The following is an 18502-nucleotide window of genomic DNA, read 5'->3' on the forward strand; positions in this document are numbered from 1 at the left end:
TACTGGACAAAGAATTTTTATAATTAAGAAGGGTCTCACATATAATAAAGCATCTTTAAATAAAGGATGAGATCTTTAATGCTGAGAAATAATTACCCTCATTTTTATAAATACTCTGAAATATCACAACAAAGACTAATGGCCACTGGGCTAGATATTTTGTTTGCCTTTCCCAATCAAGCCTCTATCCTTCTCTTCAACACTTTTGGGGAGGATGCCATCCCCTTCCTGCAAGATAGCTATGAGCTACCGATATCCCTCAACCATGAGTCACAGCTCCTTTCAGGCAGCTGTCCACCTTTCTGTTCATTCTGCCTCTCCCGTCCTACAGTGAGTGATGGCACTCCACAATTACTAGCTCTCAAGTATTTACTCCTCCAAAAACTCCACCCCTGTTTATTGTTCCACTTAAGTATTCCATCTGTTTCCTGCTGGGACACTGACTGATAAAATCAGTCAACTTTTTCATTTAATAATACTTTAGAATAAGGCTTAAAACTATAAGCTAACAAATGGATGTATCTCACCACAGAGCTAAAAGAGGACCCTAATCAAATGTATCATTGATCACTGCCATAAATATTAGCCATTTAACACATATACACATCCACACACAGCACAAACACACATACTCAGAGGAATAAAATTCAACTCAAAGCTCAAAGGGACAGTAACAATATTTCCATCATTAACAGCAAATATCAAAGATTCTTCTACAAAAGCAATTACAAACGTGTTGACACAGATCCTAAACTGCAATTTGGTCATACTCCTGGGAACTTGTTTTCAAATGTAAGTCCCTTGGAAAAGAAGATAAAATATCAGTGGAATCCCATCAGTTCAGCCTAGTTAGGTTACTATTAATCAAAAAGGAAAGTGGAAGCAGAACACAGTGTTATTTGTCAACTAAACACAGCTGGAAACAAAAAATGGAAAAACTTGTGTTTTTCTAGGAGGATGAGAATAGGTTATATCCAAAAGCAACTTTAGGGCTCATGTAACTGAAGATATTCCAGAATATGCTGGGGGTGGTCCTCTAGGAAGCTTCTACGGAGCCTTCCTTAATCTAATCTGCTGGGAGTCAGCCCTCCACCCTCCTTTCAAAAGAAACAATTCTAACATTAATCTCCTCTGAGTTTTAAATTGAACAAACAAGTCACTGCCAAAAAAGAGAAAAATATAAAAGCCACTTCTGTTTCAAAGCCATTCCTTATTCCCATTAAAAATGGGGTCTTGAGCAGCTTGGGTGGTTCAGCAGTTTAGTGCCACCTTCAGCAGAGGCCATGATCCTGGAGATCCAGGATCGAGTCTCATGTCGGGCTCCCTGTGTGGAGCCTGCTTCTCCCTCTGCCTGTGTCTCTGCCCCTCTCTCTGTGTCTCTCATGAATAAATAAATAAATAATCTAAAAAAAATGGGGTCTCATCTAAGATAAGGGGTTTCACCAATGGCAATTATCTTGCCCCTCAAACCAGGTCTCTAGAGTATCTACCAATTGTTCTTACTATTATATGCCAGTCATTCCAATTAAAATAACACCAATGTTTTCCTTTCATGTGTGTTTGTGCATAATTGTGTGTGTACTGTAACTGTGTAAATATCTTATATATAAAATACATATCCATTACTTATATACACACAGACATATATTTATATTTACTTATTTATAACCTTTTGAAGGATCTTGAGGAGGAATGCATGGTCCAAAGTTTAGTTATTCTTTATATTGGTTAGAGAAATACCAACTGCCACAACGTATATTGCTTCAAACTCAGCAGGACTTTATTTCCTGCTGGGCAAGTGATCAGATCAGTGGAGTTGCCCTCCTCACAGTCATTCAGGGACCTAAAGTGACAAGAGGCTTTGCCATCTTCAATACATAGCTTCCAAGGCTCTCATGCCCATTTCCCTCCCAGCCAGCCAAAAAGGGAAAAACAGCACGAAAAATCACACTTGGAAGATTTTTCAAGGCTGGGAAAAAATGTGGCATGTATCACTTCTACTCACATTCTATGAGCTAAAGAACCCAGTCATATAGCTATATCGAACTGCAGGACAGGCTGGGAAATGAGCCTAGTTGTTTGTTCATGAAGAAAAGAAGAACAGGGATTTGGGGACTATCTAGAAGTCTCTGCCACAGCAGCATTAAATCTTTCTTTCGACTCCTAAAACATATATACCTAGGAAACAAGAAGAGAGAGAATCGGCCCTGTTTTCTAAATGGGAAAGCTAAAGCATAGACTGTGTGCTGAAAATAGAAGCAAAAAGAGATCTTTCCCTCCTTTGCCATTAGGCCTGAGGCTAGTATTAAGTGTCCCAAACCATCCTGCCGGAATGAAACACAGTGAGTTGAAAACACATCTTATCCTAGAGGAGAGGAGTCAGAGGAATTAAGTAACTGACCTAGCTCCACCACTGGCTTCACTCATTGCTTACTTCACAGTGAACCGTCTATGAAATTCACTGCCCACAAGAGGGGAAATTGAACCTACTGACCTATGCCAGAAGACTATATGCTTGCCAGTCATTTCTCAAGTAGTGGTCTAGGGCTCAACCCTCCTCAGTAGCTCCAAAGTCTTACAGTGGTCAGTTATGTTAACACTGGCTGCTCTACAAACCAAAAACCTGCTGAAATCTCAGCAGCTTAACTCATCAATTTATCTCTCCTGCATGCAAAAACAAAATGGGTGTTCTTGAATCAGCTGCCCGAATTCCTGGGAGCAGTGTTTGAAGACCCAACCTCCATCCAATTTACTGCTCTCCTACGTTCAACATGTGATTTCCAAGGTTACCCCAGAGGTGGTCATCCAGACAGCAGGTAAGAAAAGGAGTGGATGGAGAAGGTGTGTCTCATTCTTGACCCTCTCTTCCTGCAAGTGACACATGTCCGTTCTGCTCATATTTTGTTGGCAAGGCCATTGGCATGGCCACACCTAGATGTGAAGGAGTCTGGGACAAATGAAGTTGTTTCCCAGCAACGGTTTTACGCTATAATAGCAAGGACACAAGTTTTTGATGAAGAGCTAGCTCTCGCTGTCACAGCCCACTAGGAACCAGTGGAAAGAATCCTTTTATTTGACTCGTTGTTATCTGTGCCACAAAGAGCTCTGTTTCCATAAATAATGACTTACAGTGGATTTTCTTTAGCCTGGTGTGGCTGAGCTTCAAAGGTAAATGAACACTTTGAAATGTATTCAAATTTTCATGAGTAGGTACAGACTCCATTTTTTAAAAGGGGTCCATAGTCTTTATTTCAGATTTTCAGAGAGCATCAAGACCACTCTCCCCAGATATTTTTAAATCATCACCACATAGAGATTCTCTAAACTAGTTTTGTACTTCTAGACCTCACTGCCTAACCCAGTGGTATGTGAACTAAGGAATCACACCCACTGAGGATCATGTTGAATGTACAGATTTCAGAACCCTACCCAGTCCTACCTAATTCCATGATATTTTTAAGATGGGATGGGGGAGAAATTAGGCAGTGGAGGAACACGTGCATTTTCTTAAACTTTCCACGTAGCCATTGTTCTCACTCCCTGAGCTAACCTGAAAAAGTGCATCACTTGTTAAAGAGAGGCGAGCATACTTATTCCTCCCTAATGCTGCCAGTGATCAGCTTCCCCCACTCAGAGCACATCCACATTCCCTTCAGTCCATCCGCAGTTCTCAGCTTGTCTTTAACATACACAATTTTCAGTCTATTCATCAGACCCACTTTCAATTTCATGTATATCCCTTAAGGATCTCTTTTTAATTATAATGACTGATTAAACATCTCTCAAGGGCCAAGCACCATGCTTATCATTTCACATTTCATTTAAAACTCACAGCCACCCATTTGCAGATGGGTAGACTGGGGCTCCTAGACCTCTACCATTTGTCCATTGTCACTAGCTAGCAAGTGTCTGAACCTAATGTCAAGCCTCACTGCCCAATTCCAATCTGTTTGTCTGATAGGAGAACCTATTTTAATCCCTCCTTCTCTTCACAACATTGCAGAATGCTTTCAAGGCTTTATTATTTGCATCTCCTGCTCTCAGCAGTTTCGCTCTGCTCAAATACTACTTGAGGTTTTTATCTTTCCCCAGTTTAAAATTTTAATTCTGAGTACTCTGTGTATAAAAAAGAGGAGCTCAGTAACTGCTTCCCAGTGAAAACAATGCATATATTATTTGTCATCAATTTTTCAATTCAGAAGCACCAAGTGAAGTAGATGTGAAACATTCAGGATGTTGGGTTGAGCTACGGAGTTCTTTTTCTCTTCTTGAACAGAAAAAGAGAGATGTTGGCTGTTACAAGTCTACAGATATCCTTAGAGCTTTGATCACAACATGCATAGCTGAGTGAGGCTGCTAATGACAAACACTTCAAAAAATAATTAACTGTTATATCTGACTTCACGTCTCAAGGAATCCAAGGTGTAATATCAGGAATTTGTGTTGAGACTGTAAATTATTTTGTGGCCAGATGGCACATGGTTACATTTCCTTAACTCATTCTGTATAAATGTCCCATGCTATGTCTTTCCGAGTCCTGTCTCAGCTCTCACACTTTGCTGACATGGTGTGATTGAACTCCACTGGGAAGGGCCAGTCTGGAATCTCCAACATCAGAAGGAAGTGGTTACAACTTTTTTAAGTTGCAGAAAGCCCCTGACCATAAAAACTTTAATTTTCCTGCTGTGTAGGGCACTTCAAGCACTTGGTAGGAGTTGGGGGAGGTGGAGAGTGTTTTGTTCAATCTTTTTTGCTGAAGGAAATGTCAGAAATTTTTTTCTCATTAGAATTTTTTTTTTCCTGGAAGTAAGCAAGAAAGGAGAGATAAAACGTAAGCCAGTCAATGACACTGTATTATGAATTTCACTAAAATATTAGGCAGATCCAAATGGTTAAAAGAAGTTTAAAAATAGTTTATAATAAACTGTTTGGGGATTTCAAGTGTTCCTGTCATCATTATACCAACAGCATTGTTGCTTGGGAAAAAAAAAAAAAAAAAAAAAAAACATAGGTAAGAAAAAAGGTAAAAGAAAGGAAATGCCATTACAATAATAGGAGATCAGAGACATAGAGTTGGGGCAGATAGCAATGACCTATTAAACCAATTTAAAAGTTAATTTGAAAATAAATAAACAAATAAACATTGAACCAATTTAAAAGTTAATTTGAAAATAAATAAATAAACAAATAAACAAATAATTAGACAATACACCTTACATATATATTCTTTATAATCCCTTACTTGTACCTAACTCACAGTCCCCTAACACCCTCCCATTCTGAGCTGTCAAGGTGTGTACTGGACAGGTGCAAAGTGGTGTGGGATAAGGCATGGCCCGTGCCCCTTCTGACCCTTCTGAGAGTTGTTCCCTTCCCCTATGTTGGGGAGCTTGTTCTTGTTTGGGAGCTTGCTTTCTGAAGGGGCCCAAAATGGCTGTAGCCAAGTGCTCCCACTCTGCTGGCCCACTTGTAGGATCCTCGCTTGGAGATGGAGAGCCATGCCCCATCTCCTTTCCCATCTCTCTGGATGAGTTTCTGTTTTGCACTCTCAACACCTGCCAAAACAAACTGCCTACATTGAAAAAAAAAAAAAAAGAAGAAGGAGAAGAATGTGGAATCTTGCTCCACACTACTTGTCTCTTAGCTTCATTAGTACCATAACTTTTTTTCAAACCTTTGATCTTCTTGTACCCTCCAGTCTCCTACCCCTGCTAATAAATGTACCCAGATTTATTCAATCCTAAAAATGTATCATTGCTTGGTCCCTACCTCTAGTTCTGTGCTTACTTTCTGTTCAGCTGTTTCTGAAAAATATTCTATTCTAACTATCTCCACATCCTCGCTTCCCATTCCCATTTTCTCCCAACCACGAAAAGCTGGTTTTCACCTCCTACCCACCCCACACTTGCCTCCACTCTGCAGAAACTGCTCTAGAAATGGCAACCAACAATCCTCATAGTGTCAAAACTGTCAATTGTCTATTCTTATACTACTGGTCCCTTCTGTCCCATTTGAGAATGATAGAGACCCAATCCTTTCTAAAATTGTATATCCTTGGTTTCCATGGTATTATTCTCTCCTAGGTTTTACCCCCTCTCTGACTATTCTATTACTATCTCTTACGTGTGTATTTTTGCCTCTCCTCTGCCTGTTCCTTAAAAGTTGATGTTCAACAGGGTTTTATTCTCTTCTCACTTTTTCTGCACCCTGCCTTTCTCACCATATGCCCTTTTCAGGTAGCTGCATTTGAGCTAATGATCTGAACTCTTACTTATGCGCTAAGAACAACAAAAGCTAGTTCTACAGCCCTGCCCTCTGCCCTGAGCTTCAGATTCAATCAACCAAATGCCTTTTTACATATGCCCCCTTGGATATCTATAGTCATCTCCTGTTCAATACAGACAAACTTGAACGTGACACCTTCTCCCCCACAGTACTTCTTCTCCGGACTCATTCCTCCTTTGTTCCCAGTAACATGTTTGATAGTAATGTGTTTTGGAATCGTACCTCAGCCACATAATCACAAAATCATTTCCTACCCATTGCCCCTGCTTAATTGGACAGTACGCCATTGATTCTGCTGACCCACAGCTGGACCAGGAGCCAGAAAGCAGCAGACATTTGGTGTGCAGCTCAGTCCCGGGAATGGTTACACACAAAGGAAAGATGCATGAGCTCCTGCCATTAAGGTTCATGAGCAGTCTTGAATCTAAAACCGCCACCCTAGTGAAATCCAGACCTCCTGACTCCTGTTCTTAGGAGAGAGTCTACTTGTGTTCAGCACACTTGAGAAGTGTCTCTGCTTCTTGCCACCATAATCCTGACCAATAATAAATAACAACTTGTAGCTTTAAATCAGAACTGATCTCAACGCTCACACAGGATTACAATGCAATCCCTATTAGCATAAAGTGTGTCTACTGCTCAGAGTTTCTCATTGCCATGCAACCCCCAGAATTTACTCTAATTATAACATGGCTATCTAGATGCAGATAGCTAAGTAGGATCTCAGGCAACATATTGTCTCTGTTCCAATTCTCTTCTCAGTCAGGAACTGCTCAGAATCTAAATGTCAAATATAAATTATTAAAGAATACATTTAAGAAGTCGTTTCTGTAGGTTTCCAGAATTCCTGGTGCTGCATTTTTTGCTAGCCGTTTTAATAATCCTCTTTTAAATTCCATTTGTCAAATTACCTTTAATCAACAAGAGTGCTGTTACATGAGGGATACAAATGGGAAAGAATAAAATGTTCCTCAAGGTGCCTCTTTCTGGAATGAGCCCGGAAAGTGACACCTGGGTGGACTCGATTTTAAAGAAACATACACTCCGAGTTCTAGCATGAAATGTCACACTTTATCATAAAGGAAATCTAGATGTACTAGGCACTGCCTGACATCTAATGCTAATATTCCTAACTGTTAAGTTTAAAGGCATTTCACATGCAGTTGCTTCTTTCAGGAATAAAATGAAGTCCTTTCTTCAGTCTTGGCTTGGATTCTTTAGTGAGTCAGAAGTAATACAGAGTAGCTAAAGGTTAAAGCAATTTGTCAGTCACATGTGAGCAATTCAAAGTTCTTTAACCCCTCCATTTTGAAAGGATGTTTTCCTTAAAAGCAGACTCTGACATTATTTTATGGGCACTAAGTAGCTCATAGTACATAGGAGAATAAGAATCAGTAACCAGCTTCCCCGACAAAACTCTACAAGGAAAAATAGATATAATTTTCCAGTCTAATTCATTTTAAAAAGTCCTAATTAGATATTTTGTTAGGGTTCTCATCCTAGAAAAATGATAAATACCTCCAGCTTATACCATGCTATTCTTAAATAGTTAATCTGGTAGTTTGTCAAACTATGATTCACCATGAGTCATAGTAAAGAGGGGGAAAAAAAAGGAAAACAAAGGGGGGAATAAAACTACCAGGTTGAGCTGCATTTACTCACTCAACATCTTCATTTTTTTAAAGTCACCCTTTAGTCATACCCCTAAAACCTTGATGTTGTATTCAGAGCAAAACATGAAAGTGGGAAGCAGCTCCAAAAGAGTTTGTTAAACTTTTCCTTTTACATTAACGAAAAAAGATGTGGGCCAAGTCACCATGTGAACTTATCTGAGCTCTGCTGAAATCTAGAGACAGACATTTTTATTAAAAGGCTACAGCCTTATTTGGTCTATTCATGAACTCAGAATGTCATAATCTTGGTTTTCATATGTGGGATATAAAAGCATATTATCATATAGTTAAATCACTAGCCTCGCTTGCCTAGGATATCATCCTAGGGCTTAAATGACACGCTGATGACGCACATTAATACATTTTAATAAAAATATAAGTTTCTGAATTGTACTGAGTGGAAAAAAACAGGATCATGAGAAATGGCTGTCAGTAATACAAGATAACAAAATCAAATTTTCCCTCTATTATTTAATATGTTGCTTTGGAATTTCAACAGAATTCGATTTATACGCACACATACACACATTCACACATTCTCCCATACAACTCATGCCAAAAATGACAGATTGGGATGACCAAATTAGAAGGAATGTGGATTGTATCCTACCAACTTTGAAATATGCTTGAGCAACCTAGGAAAAGAATGGTTTATTGTAAGTAAGATAGACTCTATGTCCAGTATTTATCCAAAACACGTATATAAGAGGTAACTCAACAAATTATATGTAAAATTCATGTAAGAAACAATTCCATGACCACAAGGAATATATTTTCAAACTAGGAAGACAAAAAAAAAATGCAAAGACGTGTGAAAATAGATGGGGTACAAAAGGAATTGGGGAGAAAGGCGAACTCAGGTGGGCTTTATAAATTCACAGTCTCTCTAAAGCAGTAGTTCTGAACCTTGGCTGCACACTGAAATGACTTTGGCTCCATTCTATTTAGGTTCTGATTTAATTGGTCTGGAGTGCAGGCTTGGCATTAAAAATTTTTTAACTCCCCAGGCAATTCTAATCAGCAGCCACAGCTGAGAACCACTGCTCCATTAGGTGTAAACCCTGCACCACCTCTATGGTCAGATTGGGATGGATAGAAGAAAGTGCACCATGAAGAGGGAATGGGAAGCACAAAGTCAGGCATTGTAATTTGAAAGGTGAGGTAAGCTAAGCAAAAAAGTACTACTGGCAAAAACCCCAGGCACCTGGCATCCCAGTCAGAGCTTCCTGTGATGGCATTTACTTAGTGAGAGCCCCACAGATCAGAGCATGACCTTCAATTTTACACATTAGAGAATATCAATTATCAGCTGCTCAATCTCTCAGAAACCTGTCTCAATAACCAGTTTCACAAAATATTGAAGTATGGGCCAGAATGCCAAAGAATGTCTTTTCAATAAGAGACATATCAGCCCATTGGGTCAGATATCATACTGACATTGGGGCAAAGCTTATGGGAAGCCAGATTAGAGTCAAGAGTTTAGTGTAAAGAATCAGAACAAGGATAACTAATTGTACAATTTCCGTGGCTAATATAGCGAGCATGGAGAGCTGGATGCTTCCGTCTCGTCTATATATGCATACGTGATTTACGGACCAGAACCCCAGGCAATTTCAAAGCAATTTTTCTCCAAGATGATGCTCTTATTCCTCATTTTTCTTTGGTTTCATGCTCTTGCTGGCTTCTGTTGGTAAATTCTTCCTTTAGAGATGTTAATACCATTGATTATATTACATTTAAGCTTGGTTTATTCTTTTAGATTTGAATCTGGGAAGCATATTATTTCTTATAATTACATATTGATTGTATTTTTTTAATTCTCAGAGATCTAGAGAAACCTTAATTTTGTTACCTACAGAAGAGAATTGGGAATCAAAGTCACAGAACTGAAGCAGAGGAGAGAGTTGCAGAGGTAATGAGAAATCAGTTTGTATGGCTCTGATGAGGACAAGAACCCTGAAATATGGTTTACTTATTTATTTATACCCCCCCAAGGCCTCTATCAAAATTCTGAACATAAAATGGGCTATTTATTTGAATGTTATGGATATGTTTACACATGTATTATATATATAATACATATATATTTATAATTTAATTATGTATTATATAATTCAGCACACTGATAACTTATTTATATTTGCTTATTCTTAGAGAGTAAGTTAGCTGGTAGTAGAGCTTCCCTCTTTCCTTCTTGCAACTTTTATAAAGGATCTCTTCTCACTATAGTGCTCTCCCCAAACTCTAGATCAGATTGGCTTCTGAGTCACAGTTCTTAGGCCGTTTCATGAGATTAATCCCTTTTTCATTTCAACAATATATTAGTGTTACAAGATGAAATCAATACCTTGATTTTGAAAAATTCGAATAAGAAGAAAATATCATAACCTGCCCAGAAAGCAACACGGAGTGTTGCTGCTGAATTATAAAAAGGAAATATCACTTCTAATCATTGGATTTAAAAATAAGTTAGTCATCTTACTCTTCTTCTGAGTGGAATTGAAGCCTTGGTTTAGTGAAAAAAAAAAAAATGAAAACAGATTAAGACACCAAATACACTTATGTTTTATTAGGATTGGTTAGCTTTTAGGTGATACTTGACTTAATGTCATTTTATATTTAAGCATAGATACATCTCAAAGCATTTATGGAAGGTCAGTGTGATTCACCCAAATTTCAGCTACCAAGAAATTGATTCAGAGGAGCTATGCTCCTGAATTCATGTTCTGCATTTTTAGTCTATTAGCTGGATTAAAAGCATGCTTAGAGGCTGAATTTACCCTTACATCATCACCATCACTGGTCAACTCTCTTACTGGGCATTCTTCCTCCCAATTATCTCTGACACTCACCCAAGAGTTTCCATGGCCCCTGGTCATCTATATCACTTTGCATTTTTTCCATTGAGGAACTCACTTTAACAGACTCAATACCCATACACCTGAAGTTTTCTTGTTTTCTTCCCATGCTTCAAATACTTGTTTACCAAATATTCCATAAATTAATAAGAGCATATTCCTTCCAACATTTTCTCTAATTAATCCTCAAATCAGGGAACTTTCCAGAACGCTCGGTGAGACGCGGAGGAGCGGCGGCTGCCCGAGCTGCGCCCAGCAACGCGCCCCTTCCCGCTCCCCCACACCGGCTTCGGCCCTCTCACCGGCTGTAGAAAATGGTGAAAGAAACCACTTACTATGATGTTTTGGGGGTCAAACCCAATGCCACCCAGGAGGAATTGAAAAAGGCTTACAGAAAACTGGCCTTGAAGTACCACCCTGATAAGAATCCAAATGAAGGAGAGAAGTTTAAACAGATTTCTCAAGCTTATGAAGTGCTCTCTGATGCAAAGAAAAGGGAATTATATGACAAAGGAGGAGAACAGGCAATTAAAGAAGGTGGAGCTGGTGGTGGTTTTGGCTCCCCCATGGACATCTTTGATATGTTTTTTGGAGGAGGAGGCAGGATGCAGAGAGAACGGAGAGGTAAAAATGTTGTACATCAGCTCTCAGTAACCTTAGAAGATCTCTATAATGGCGCAACAAGAAAACTAGCTCTGCAAAAGAATGTGATTTGCAATAAATGTGAAGGCCGAGGTGGTAAGAAAGGAGCAGTCGAATGTTGTCCCAATTGCCGAGGTACTGGAATGCAAATAAGAATTCATCAGATAGGACCTGGAATGGTTCAGCAAATTCAATCTGTGTGCATGGAGTGCCAGGGCCATGGGGAACGGATCAGTCCTAAAGATAGATGTAAAAGCTGCAACGGAAGGAAGATAGTTCGAGAGAAGAAGATTCTAGAGGTGCATATTGACAAAGGCATGAAAGATGGCCAGAAGATAACATTCCATGGTGAGGGAGACCAAGAACCAGGACTGGAACCAGGAGATATTATCATTGTTTTAGATCAGAAGGACCATGCTGTTTTTACTCGACGAGGAGAAGATCTTTTCATGTGTATGGATATACAGCTGGTTGAAGCCCTGTGTGGCTTTCAAAAGCCAATATCTACTCTTGACAACCGAACCATCGTCATCACCTCTCATCCAGGTCAGATTGTCAAGCATGGGGATATCAAGTGTGTGCTAAATGAAGGCATGCCAATTTATCGTAGACCATATGAGAAGGGTCGCCTAATCATCGAATTTAAGGTAAACTTCCCCGAGAACGGCTTTCTCTCTCCTGATAAACTTTCTTTGCTGGAAAAACTCCTACCTGAGAGGAAGGAAGTAGAAGAGACTGATGAAATGGACCAGGTAGAACTTGTGGACTTTGATCCCAATCAGGAGAGACGGCGCCATTACAATGGGGAAGCATATGAGGATGATGAACATCATCCTAGGGGTGGTGTTCAGTGTCAGACTTCTTAATGGGGCCGGTGAATAACACTGCTGCTGGCATTTTATATGCAGTAGTGGATGAGTGAAGGACTATAATCATAGCTCACTACTTGCTATTGTTTTTGTTTTAATATTCAACTATAGTAGTGTTTTAAAAGTTAAATGAAGAATAAACTCAAATATAAAAGCTCAAAAAAAAAAAAAATCCTCAAATCAAAGAAACATAATCTTACAACATAACTCTCTCTTTTCCCAATACCTGCTATTTCTCTCTCCTCAGAATATATGGATTCATTGCTTTTAAATAATTGTGACAGGTAAATTCCAAGGAAAAGATCAATATTTATTTTTTCTCTAAAATTGTAAGTATACTAAATGCTAATGGTTCCAGAAATTTTCCAGAATTCTCCAACACTTTTTAAAAGAATTCAATTGTATGAGGTATGATTAGATGTATCAATTGAGACATTTTCTCAAGTTATCACTTCAGGAAAAATAGATGGTTAAATTTCTATCAAATATTTAGGAAGTTTGGGAGGCCACAGATATCTTCTGTGTTATAGAAATTATCTTTTTCCTCAAAGGTCATTTTCAAACTGTGTAAGAATTTTCATCTGAATGAACACAAATCACTATTAAAACATTAACAGTAATTAATGACATTCTATTTTAGTCTTTTTCCCCTGGATATTGTTGTTGTTGTCACTAATCTAATTATTTAATATAGCCATGCCTAGAGAATTTCAGCCAAACAGCTCATAGTCAGAAAACAAAGTCACTAAAAAATAGGAGAGAGCAAGTGAGAGAGTGAGAGGCTAAAATGAAGTACAAACATATTTCTGAGGGCAGAACAACACAGTAAATTCACACTTCTTAGTCAACCTCTTGCATACCCAAAATTGTCCATAGACTTCCCCAACACATCAAGAACAACCACAAAAGTCAGTGTTCTTGCATCTTTCCATTTCTACAAAACTCTAAGGTAACAGTTCTTGTTCATACTTCTACAGACACATCATTGCTTTAGCTCCCTTCTCACTGGGAAAATTGGTGATGTCAAAAACCTGCTGGGCTTTCAATTTGAAATAAGAGGTACAACCATTATTCAAAAAGCAAGACTTACTTTATGAAGCTTTAGCCACATTTGTAAAAGGTTAGTTATTCTGTCCATTTCCCCATCTGCAAAACAGGCATAATAGCACCCACACGGCTGTTGGCAGCACAAATGATAAAGCTTGGTGCAGAGAAAGAAGCATTTTGGAATTACTAATTCTGGTGATACTTCTCTATGTAAGAAGTGAGGGAAACTTACATCTCTACTGCTGCCTTAAGCAAACAATAGTTTTGTCAACTAATGAATCCAACCAGAATTCATCGCTGTCTCTGGTTGAGTTGAGAGATGCTCATAAATATGCTTATTTAGGAGGGGTGATAGCTTTTTGTTTACAGTTTCTTTATTTTAGGGCACAAATATGTTTTGTTATCTTATTCCTTTAAGTTAATTATTTTGAATTATTAGTAGTATCCACTATTTATTCCTTTGTAACAAAATCACTTCTTATATATATATATGTTAGGATTCACTGAGCTCAGATTTATGTGTACTGGGCTTTCTTAAGGGACATCTCTGTGTATTGCCTCAAATATGTCCTACAGATGGCAGGACAAGATCTCTCACAAGCAAGCAATGTTTGGTCAGGAAGATTAAGTGTACCTGGAAACTGAGTCCAAGGTTCACTCTGAAAATCTGATTATGAAACAGCACATTTCTCTGTTGTTCAAGGACAGAAAATTTGAAGAATACTTTAGAGATAATATATAGGTATTACTGTAGAAAGAAGTAAAGCGATCTTCCTCAGCAAGGAAGATGCAGAGAGAGCATGAAAAACCCAGCTGAGGCAAGTCCCAAAGGGAGGCTGAAACTCCACATAAAGCTTTTTGCATTACGATTCCTTAAACAAACCTAAATTTGCAACATTAAATACATGTTCTGCTTCTGTAGGGAATGGCCTCAGGAATCCATACTCCAACGCTGGAATTCATCCAGTCCACTCTCACTGGGACTCCCCACAATACGGGTTTCTTCAGCACAGATTCCCACCCACCAAAATCCCAACGCCCAATTTTGCTTCATGCTTCAGCTATGTTTTCCTGACAAACCCAACTGATTTTCACAGCTCAATCTTCTGTCTTTGACACCAACATGTCTCAGAAACCAGACTATCACTATTTGCAAGAAATCAGACTATGGACAGGAGGCACCCAACTGGAATCCTAACTTAGATCCTGAAGGAGTAAGTGGCCAGACCTACTCCTCATCAACAGCTCTTCTTCAGAGGAGGGAGATGGGATGTTCCTCGGAGGCAAGAGAGATAAATCATGGAACAAAACATTCAGCAGTTGGAAGTGGTCTGAAGAGGGAGAAGCAGTCTCTGGATGTACATATGTTCATTCACTTAATGAACAAATATTTATTGAGTCATGTGCTCAGCAGTGTTCTATACACTGAGGATAAAAGGATGAACAAGACGATGTCTCTATTCTCCTAGAGCTAACTAACTAGTTGAGGGGGATAGACATCAAACAAAAAACACACACCTACATAAGTGCATAACTAAAACACTACTCGTGCAATAAAAAAGAGTAAGGGAGTGGAGGCACCTCTTTAGATTGGGCGGTCAGGAAAGGTTTCTCTTAAGACAGGACACTTGAGCTTAATCTAAATAAAGAAAAAAAAGACAGTCAGGAAAGGATATAGGGTAAGAGAATTCTAGGCAAAGGAAATGACACCTGTAAAAATCCCGACCTGTACATAAACTTGGTAAGGTTAAAGAACAGGAAGGTATTCAGTGTGGCTAAAGCACAGCAAACGAAAGTAGTGGATGATGGCAGAGATTAGTGGCGCCAGGATATATAGAGCTGTGTAACAGCATGATAAAGTGTTCAGATTTTATGCTAACAGCAGTGGAAAGCAATTAGAGGGCTTTACGTAAGATAATGCATGGTGTGATTTATGTTTTAAGATCTCACTGGCTACGAAATGTAGTATACATTATAGGGTTCAAAAGCGGTTGCAGAAACAGCAGTAAAAGGACTCATGTCCAGGAGAGACATGATGTTGGCTTGAATTAGGGCTTGCTGCAGTAGCAGAGGGGCTCCATAAAGCGGGTTGGAGTGTAGTTTGAATGGGGCACTGGGAGACCGGCTGATGATGCACGGGATGTCAGCTACAGACTGACGTGCCATTTACTGACACGAGAAGTAGAAGAACTAGACTGAGGGGAGAAGGTCAGGATTCTTCTTGGGATAGACTACGTTGAGATGCCTCTAGATACAGAAGGAGAGGCATCCTTAGTCTTTCCAGACTACTATAATGAAGTGTCATTACTACTATAATGAAGTGTCACAGACTAGCTGGCTTACAAATAACAGATAATTTATTTCTCACAGTTATGAAGACTCAAAGTCCAAGATCAGAGCATTATCATGGTCAGGTTGTGGTGAGAACCATTTTCTGAGTCAGAACTGCCCATTTCTTGAATCCTCACACAGCGAAAAGCAGTTGAGAGAGCTCTCTGAGGTCCCCTTCACAAGGATATTAATACTATCCACGAGCTGATCCCCTCCCAAAGGCCTCACTTCCTAATCCCAACACATTGCAGGTTAGAATTTCAACATTTGAATTTGAGGGCAACACAAACATTCAGTCCACTGCAGGAGAGGACAAACAAAAGCAAGACTTATGACTCTTGAGCTTGGTAGCTTGGAATTATGGATAAAATCTTGGACTCCCTGGCATATAAAGACATAAGACTAGATGAGAGAAATGAGATGGAAGTTCATCTAGGACTGGGCCCTGGGGCATGCACCACCATGTGTAGGTCAGAGAGCAAAGAAGGAGCCAGCAAAGGAGCCTGGGAAGAAAAACCATGGAAGCCAAGAGAAGAAAATGTTTAAAGGATGAAGGTTCAACTCTGTCAACTTCTGCCAAGTCAGATGAAGACAGAGAAGGGACTGGTCCAGCTGGGTGAGACAACTGTGGTGCCCAGCTGCCCTGACGGGGTGTGTGTCCTAAAAGTTTGGACCTTAGATACCACAACTGCCTCACCCGGACTCCAGCTCTGTCTGGAACTGACCGTTGAATTTGGCAACAGGGAGGTTACTAATGAGCTTGAGGAAGAAATTACCAGTGGAGAAGAAGGGACCGAGCCTGAGCAGTCAGTGATGGAAAGACCAGCCATGAGGAAGACAAAACAGTGAGGGCCAATAATGACACTGAATTGTTTCTGGGGAGGGGACAGAGAAATGGAGCACAAGCCGGAGGAAAATGTTAAGTGAGGGCAGTGGCTGAATCAAGTAAATACTGAAGCATTGTCTCATGTCAATGGGAATGATTCATGGGTGATAAAATTAAAGGAAAACAGGAAATTGCAATCCCAGGGCAGGAAGAAAAAAAAATGTCCCTACTCCAGGGGGAAAAGAGGAAGAGGAGAGAACTATAGCCAGAGGTCCCACTGCAAAGAAGCCTGGGTCTCCAGGCCTGGGTCTCCTCCAGATAAAGCAGTTTTACTCAAAACTGCACGTTGCAGATGAGTAACTCGGGCTGCAGAAGAGGTGCCCTGCTCCCAGACGGTACTCTAAAAGCCTTATCCCTTAAAATACTTAGCAGCATTTCAGCCTGGGCTGTCCTGAAATGAAAAACACTGCTAGTTCTGGTGGGTACAGCCCTATCTGTAGGGTGACGGGAAGATGGAAGAGATGGTGGCAGGAATAGGCACCCAGAGAGGAGAGGACATTTGTGGCAATGACAGTGGCTCAGCTTCAGAGCGCAGAGGTGCTGACCAGAACATCTGCAGCATTGATGTCATCTGTCACACGGTAAGGAGGCGAAGGAAGAAGAAAGAAGAGGAAGAGAGGGAAGAGAGGAAGAAAAAGAAGACCTACTACTGGCCCTACTACCACCACAACTCATTTGCTTTTTGTTTTGGTTTGATTTGGTTTGGTTCTGTTTTTTGTTTTGGCTGCAATTTATAGTATGTACTCAGTACCTTATTTTCTATGCTGAGAAGTGTGATGACCGTCTAGGCCCTGTGCTAGGTGCTTTCAACTACCTCGAATCCACACAGCGATCCTGAAAGTTCTGTGTTATTTTCTCACGTCTACAGGTCAGAAAACTGAGGCCCAACAGGGACAAATGATTGTCTGTGGTCACAGAGACAACAGCAAAGATGAGATTCAAACCAAGTCTGTTTGAGTTCAAGGCCTGTGGGTGCTGAGGACAGAGAGCAGAAGAGCCTGGAAGACAGCACTTGGTGTGGACATCAGCCAGCCCTGAATAAGACCACCACAAGGACAATGAGAACAGCACCCAGGACTCTGTCCAGAGGCGGAGGAACGTGGGGAACAAAGGAGATAGTGCATTTTCCTGATGATTATGAGGATCCTTTTGGATGTCGCTACTGTTACTGTGACCATGATGCCTGCCCCTTTAGGTTGGTGGGGCAGGGGAAACACTGCTCAGTCACCGAGTAATTCTACAGCTAAATACACACTGTGTAACTTCCCACTCTGCTCTCAAGTTGCTGCAGCTAGAAAGAAAAAAAAAAAAAAGGCTTATCTCCATGTGTACAATTAAATCTCTACAGAGAGCAGTGTTAGTCCTACTCAAAGACATCTGTGTTCCCCTCGTTTTATGAAAGAATTATGAAAGTGTTCCTTGCTGAGTTATGTCCTAGAATCTTTGAAGAGAACTTAAGTCTCTCTGGACTTGCCTGGCTCTCTCTTGAAGTGTGTAAAACCGGAAGGAAAAATAAGGTTGCATAAGCTTCAATTAAAGTTTCTTTTCAAATATCCACAACTTAATACACATAAAGAGTAAGCTCTCGTTATTACTCACACTATAAACATTGATAAACTTTTAGAATGTATACTCCACAGAAGAAACACATTTTCATAGTTAAAAATTTTTTCTATTTTCATATATGGAAAGTTGCAAAATGGGTTCTCTGGCTTCTGACTGACTTTCTTCTTTATCAAACTCTGTAAAGCATCAGTTTTTCACCACTAATACTACCTTCCTCTCCACAAGGCACCAAAAAAAGTATCAATTCAAAATGGGTCACAGGCCTAAATGTAAGAACTAACACTGCACACTTTCTAGAAGAAAACCTAGAAGAAATTTGTCATGACTTTGGGTTGAGCAAGAGTC

At 39.8% G+C, this 18502-nt stretch overlaps 2 long non-coding RNA genes and 1 pseudogene across 5 annotated transcripts in view; 2 read left to right on the plus strand and 1 right to left on the minus strand.

Moving 5' to 3' along the window:
• The window catches only part of LOC144288575 (uncharacterized), a 271172-nt gene that overhangs the window by 215169 nt on the left and 37501 nt on the right, over positions 1-18502 (minus strand). The window lies entirely within an intron of this gene.
• The window catches only part of LOC144288569 (uncharacterized), a 57872-nt gene that overhangs the window by 26249 nt on the left and 13121 nt on the right, over positions 1-18502 (plus strand). For 2 of the 4 annotated variants that reach the window (XR_013356528.1, XR_013356531.1), the window contains exons 2-4: positions 2701-2816; positions 9783-9870; positions 13305-13447. This is a non-coding gene — a long non-coding RNA (uncharacterized LOC144288569). The remainder of the gene's footprint in view (positions 1-2700; positions 2817-9782; positions 9871-13304; positions 13448-18502) is intronic. The other 2 variants (XR_013356530.1, XR_013356529.1) reach the window with 2 other exon arrangements.
• On the plus strand, positions 11011-12481 carry LOC144288568 (dnaJ homolog subfamily A member 1 pseudogene; annotated as a pseudogene).

This window comes from Canis aureus, chromosome 18, assembly GCF_053574225.1.
Source record: "Canis aureus isolate CA01 chromosome 18, VMU_Caureus_v.1.0, whole genome shotgun sequence".
NCBI classification, from domain to species: domain Eukaryota; kingdom Metazoa; phylum Chordata; class Mammalia; order Carnivora; family Canidae; genus Canis; species Canis aureus.